The sequence below is a fragment of the Micropterus salmoides genome, unplaced genomic scaffold, assembly GCF_014851395.1.
Source record: "Micropterus salmoides isolate LMB-PRFRI ecotype aquatic unplaced genomic scaffold, ASM1485139v1 Ms_hic_scaffold_13, whole genome shotgun sequence".
Lineage (NCBI taxonomy): Eukaryota > Metazoa > Chordata > Actinopteri > Centrarchiformes > Centrarchidae > Micropterus > Micropterus salmoides.
In genome coordinates this window covers 22,527,993-22,534,479 of record NW_024040374.1, presented here as the reverse complement: position 1 = coordinate 22,534,479, position 6,487 = coordinate 22,527,993, and the positions used below count along the sequence as shown (strand labels likewise).

The 6,487-nt window shown below is 43.0% G+C and overlaps 1 long non-coding RNA gene across 1 annotated transcript; it reads left to right on the top strand.

Annotated features, from left to right (window-relative positions):
* Positions 1-1,976: 1,976 nt before the first annotated feature.
* Positions 1,977-4,452, top strand: LOC119901415. The gene is made up of 3 exons (XR_005444195.1): positions 1,977-2,195; positions 2,321-2,431; positions 3,910-4,452. It is a non-coding gene; the product is annotated as an uncharacterized LOC119901415 (long non-coding RNA).
* The last annotated feature ends 2,035 nt before the right edge of the window (positions 4,453-6,487 follow it).

Sequence of the window (6,487 nt, the reverse complement as noted above, 5' to 3'; positions counted from 1 at the left end):
CTTTTATTCCCTGTTTTTCATCGTTTGCCAAACTGTTATCACAGTACCTACAACTCATATGACCAAGTCCAAGCACTGGTAGTTGCCGTTGATAGTTGAAATTGTGTTTGTAAGGTATGCATTTATGTTTTAAAAGCTTTTGTAGCCTTGAAATTAGCAGTGACTTTGAGCTACAAGAACAAAAGCAAGACACACCACTATAGATATTTAGTAAATCACTACAAGGAGGCTGAAAAGTATGTGTAGTATGTCTGCAGAGCTGTTACTGCATTTATAATAGTGAAGTACTTATTTTCTGAAAATGATCAGCCTTTGAATTGTATTTGAATTTATAACACGTACACCATCTCATTTAATCAAATGTAGTTCTTTAAAAGCAAACTGCTAGAAGTGGTGCACTGCAGTGTGAAGGTTATGCAGTATCAAGGGATTATGGGATGTGTACTGAAGTCAGGTAAGGTGAACAACAAGCCAAACTCCTAAAAAAGTTGCTGTAGTCTTTTTGTAAGTATTGTAAAGTGAATTCATGAAATCTGTACTTTAAAACCCAAGTGCATACTTTGGCATGGAAGAGTGGAAAAATTGTAAATTCCTCGCACTATTCATTTCCCAATTTTTTTTCCGGTCCCGTCCCTCTCCTCTTCCTCTCCTTCACTTTTCATTACTCTTTTCCTCTGCACTATTTTCTTCTCTTATTCTTCCACCCACACTAATCCTATTTTATTCAAGACATACTGTATAATAGAACACAATATGCAGGACCTTGGCTCTGATAGTGTTTCTAAGGGCCTCCACATTGGCTGGGCCCCAGCTAGGGTTGAGTAGTCCATCGTCTGCACCATCCACCATCTCTCGTCCACCTCAGGCCATTCTGGGTGCTGAAAGTGGCTGCGGCCAGGCTTGCGTCACTGGAGGGTTGAGAAAGCAACGTAAATGTCAGAGGAATTAGCTGCCTTGCCGGCGCCCACGGAGCCCGGCATGACAATGGGTGGGAGAGGAGAGAGGACAGTGGGTACAGTAGAGCATCCGTAAGCTGCACCAATCCACACTGCTCTCAACTCACCTCTACTTCTCCCACCCTCTCTTCTTGTTTTTCTTTTCTGTCTGTATTTCTCCTCTCTTGCCAAGTCACTGCCCCCCCCCCCCCCCCCCGTTCTCCCTTACACTCTTTCAGTATCACTGTCTCGCCCACCTCGCCTCTGCCCGCAAGCAGTTTGGAGCAGATTATAGCCCTGCCACCCCCACTCGCCCATATACACAAACATTCACTCTGGCGCTGACGCACGCACGCACGCACGCACACACAAATACGCACACACACACATAAGCACACACAAACACATGTTGAGACTTTGTGTATCTCCGCCACCTACAGTGCCACTACATCATCCTCTCCCAGCAGCGCTCAAGCATGAACTTGTTTAGAACATCCTGTCCAGTCCAAATGTGGTCAGACATGTGACAAAATGCCCCCGCGAGCCAAATAACCAAACATACCCATTATCAAAGTCAAACAGACACCTCCTCTGACAGTAAAGGTTATATCAGAGGTGAACCGCAATGCAAGCAGTAATTAGATGTCCAACAGAATCAAGCTGTTTTTGTAATCACATGTTTACTGAGTGTAGTGGTAACGCAAACCCACAATTTAGATCCATGGACTCACCCACAAAAAAATGAAAGTTTTTAGGGCAAAAAGAGAAAAAAATATCTTTGAACATTAGTTATCTAGTAAACCTTTTAGAAAGTATTGCTGTGTAAAGTAAAACCTTTTCTATAAAACCTATTGCATGTGCATTATTGTGTTGTGTGTTCTTACTGACTTTAACCAGGCTAATGCACTAAATGACACTTTTAACTGTTTCTTCACAAAGCCATCATCAAATCTTTTACAGAAAGGGGGCAGCAATGCAGAGGCAAAGCAGGCACTGAGGTGGAGTTTTGGCAAAGGGGGAGCATTGTGTGTGCATGTCTTTGTGTGTGTGTTTGCATGTGTAAATATGTGTGAGTGTTTCTGTTTTTTTCGTGAGCATGCATGAGCTCTTCTTTGTTCCGTCTGCCATTCTGGCCCCTGTGTAGCCGGTGTTTGCTGCACACTGTACGGCTGAATAGGGACTGCGTGGGCCTGACCTGCGATCTCACCGCCCACCACTCGCACAGACACACAGCCTGGGAAACAGCCTCCATTTTAGCCTGTAAGAAAGAGTGTGTGTTTGTGTGTGTGTGTGTGCATTTGCAGGGTAAATACGAATCATCCCTTCCTTTTCCTCAATGTCGCTCTTTCCCTCTCTGTGTGTATGTGTCTCTCCCTTATCATTAGTGTTTCTACATCCTCCTCAGGGGACAGCGAGGACTGCAGCTGTCCCTATGACAACCTCAGTGCTACTGTCAATCACTATGGCTGCCTTATCCTCCTTGGCTTATATACTATGTAAGTGGCTACCTCGGCTTTGACAGGTGTGCAGCTGGCACGTCACACAACTGTATAGCTCACATCAACAAATGCACGCTACATGACTAACCCACTGATATTAAATTCATGTTGTGCATCTCTAACAGTGTTTTTGTCATCTGCTTGCCACTTTCCTTCTTCTTATTTTGTTGTCATATAGCACACTGTGTGTTTATATGCTGCAGCATTAAATGGATAATCATAGATTCATTGATTCAATCCACGTGGATGAATGGAAGTGTGAAACACAACTTTGTCATATGTAACTCTGAGAGTAGCGGTTGTTATTGATGTGTCTAATCCAATGGCAATGCACATGTGTGAGTAAGTGTGTGTGTGTGTGTGTGTGTGTGTGTGTGTGTGTGTGTGTGTGTGTGTGTGCATCCCAAACTCTACAGTCTGTTGGTAATGAGTGCCCTGAGCTCTCCCTACTACACCTAACTGATCCAGTAATTGCTTTTCCTCCTCTGCATTTATCATCATCTGCCCGGCCTGTCATGTTAGCTGAGCTGAGCTGAGCTGAGGTGGACTGAGAGGGGTGTAGGACTGCGAGGCGGAGAAGGTGGTGTGTCTGTCTGGATGTAGCAAAGGTATCGGTCCACCGCCTCGGGCGGTGGGACTGGAGATGTGGGGATGAGGGAGGGAGGGAGAAAGGAGGAAGAGAGAACAGGGGAACGGGGGAGGGAGGGCAGTGATATAGCAGTTAATATTAACTATGACCATCATCATAATGCAAATAACCAACAATTACATTTTAATGAAATCATTAGAGTTTTTCTATCCTATTCTTATTTTAAGCCTCTATCCTCCAAAAAACCCCATCATTTTACAACTACTTAGTAAGATGTGTGCTATACGTTTGCATAATAAAAGTTAACAGACTTGTCAGCTCAAATTGCTGGTTAGAGCTTATAGATAATAACCACCATGAAACCTGAGGTGACACCAAGATGGCCACTGTTATTTGTAGGTAAGAGTTAGGGACAATAGTCGGCAAACACACAAAAATGTGGTGTATACACACACACAAACACACACACACAGAGACTGGCCAGAAGATTTAAACAAATAGCCTCCTTTTTGCAAGGCCTGCAAATGGTGTGCGTGAGTGTGTGTGTGTGTGTGTGTGTTTGTGCGTCCGTGAGAAAGAGGGCGCATACTGTATGTGGGGGAGGGCGTGCTGCTGCTGCTAGTGGGGATTTGATGCTGATGAGCTCTGTAATGGGAGTGAACAGGGAGCGTGAGGGGAATATATTGGAACTTTATTGGCAGGCCGATGCTCCCTACGCATTGCAGTATGTGTGCCTATTTATTCCCCCATTTCAACGTGCCTTTGCTTTGACCTTTCTCCAGCCAATGACAGTAAAATACCATTGCCTCTAGAGAGCTTCACATCAGCTACTGAGCCCCCCCTATATGATTTCCTCATTTATTTTTTTCCTTATCGTTCCCCACAGACACACACAAGCCCAAGCTGCAGTGCTTCATCCACGAGGAAGGGAACGACTTCAGACTGAAATGAATTGTACCTATGCCATCGTGTAAATGATCACAGCTTTGACTATGCAAATTCAGGGGCAGAAAGAATGAGACGCAGTCCAGAGAGGAGGCTGATTAAGAGAATACATCAACTCATATTCAGGCTCAAGGATCATCCATGTATTTGCTGATGCTTTATACACACCAGCCAGTCAGGGAAACATGACATGCCATAATTGTCATACGAAAACCTTGTGTGAAAACTTTGTATCTCTGTTTTTGTCTTGCAGTCACAACCAAAAGAAGGTAATATTCTGTATTTTTCTTACTGATAAAAAATTAGAAGACAAAGAACAAAAGGAATAATCTAAAGTATTCTAAGTATTAACTGTGTGTCAAACGTGTAATATACCTTATTTTCTGTGCTTCAGACTTCCATTATCATCCAAAAAATTTTTTAAAAACACATCAATGAGCCACACTGTTGCACTGGTGACATGTTTTGTCATTATTGTGAGCATGAGCACTGCTTTGAGTCAATCCCACATAAACCATCCTACCTTAAATAATTGCTAGCCAGCTGTTTTTTTAAATTTTGCTTTTTCTTTCACCTTAAGTATTGTGTTGTTTAAGGGGAAGTGAGTCAATTTTACACATAAAGGTCTGTTTACAGGTTCTGGGACGCACTACTGTGTATGTGAAAAACGTGGTATAAAAACCTTTACGGCGCCATAGAATGAAATCTCATGAATTGCTGATGAAGTGATTTTACTTAAGTCAACGTTGGTTGGAGCTAAAGACAAGTTTGAACATCTGGAGGTATGGAGTTAGGAAGAAGTGACCTTACCAGACTTCTTTAGCCCGCTCCTCATCTCTGCTTGAGGCTAGCAGCTCGAAGCTACATTAGCTGCTACTAGCATAACACACCCGAATGTCTGACCCAAATAGGTTGCATTGTGGGCACCACGGTTTGACAAAGTGTAATTTGTGAGTGTTATAGGAGTGTAACACTTAATGTCTCTAACGAATGGGTTTATTGCAACAGACAAGCTGAGGAAGTCGGAAAGTACTGAGAGACAGACTAATGCAGACTAATGGTTTTGGTCTTTTGATGGGATTACTTTTACCTTACTTTTTACAAGTGATTTTCTTGAATCTTGAAAATCAGAAATTGTGGTTTTCATCAAAATAATAGCAGCAATGTAACATTAATACAAATTGACTCTCAAGACCAGCCTGTGTTTCTGCAGAGTTTCCATGAACAACAGAAGACTACACACACACACACACTAGTGTTGTTAAGTCTAACATGAGTGTGTGAACACAGTTAGCACAATTGTGGTTGTGGTCTAAACGTCAGTAATAGGTAATAATCCCAATGGTGAAACAACCCTATTCAAAAACAAACATGTTGCCCAGCATGGCTGCCTCAAACAAAAGGAATACATTCAGCCAAAAAGCAGATGGAAAACACACCCTCTGTCTCTTCTCCTCCCTCATCCTCTATCCTCCCGTCTCCCCTCCCCTCTTCCTAAGCCCTCACACACGCACACAGACACACCACCACCGTCCTCCCTTTCCCCTTTCCCCCATAAATCCATCCTCCCATGCGATACAGATGTAGGCAGCACAGCGGTAATAGGAAGAGGTTAAGCAGTGTTCACCCATGAAGCAGGCAGAAAGAAAAGGCAGGAAGCATGAGATGACGCTAAAAATAAATGTATCCTTGGGTAAGAGAGAAATGCTCAAAGGTCCTAAAATAGCTGGTCAAACAAAGGCATGAATAAACTAGAATGAGTGTGAGAGGTTTTTTTCAAGAGGAAGCCCCTCTCTCTCTCTCGCTCTCTCTCTGTCTCTCACACACACACACACACACAGCAACTCCCCGGTTGCTAGGTTACGACACTTGTGGCCGTCATCCACAGTCTGACGGGTGCTTTTTGCATCTGCAAAAGGCAGCCTTCTTTTTCATCCATCATTTGAAATTTAAAAGAGCAGGAATGGAAACACATGCATTGTCAATTAGGGGAACACCAGGCACAGTATGAGGGACATCCTACGGATCAATTTGTACAAAGACGGCTTCTATTTCAGATGTACCATGGAAACAGAAGACTCTTAATTACCTCAACTAACAGCCACAGCGGGAGGACTTGAAGGGAAGTGGAAAATTTCAAATCCTGCTTGTTTGTTCATGTGTATCTGTTATTTATAGTGAATATCAATGCCAATTTTGACTTGTCGTCCATCACTGAGGCAACACTAAATACACTGTGACAAGAAGTCATTTTGTAACACCAGGTGGGTATTTGCTTTTTCTTTTAGATGAGGACACATTTTCATCGGAAGGCAACATTTTAAAACCCTTTATGTATCTGTCTTCTGCTTTGTCATGCTTTTGGCACAAACTGGTGACCCATTTTACAGTACCCCAGGGAAAGTACTCACAGAAATAGATGGGATGAGGTGAAGTAAAGACTGACTTATACAACTGACTTTTGTGAGGCAAAATAGCCCTTACATCCTCACTAAATGTCACAGTTCAACTCCATATAC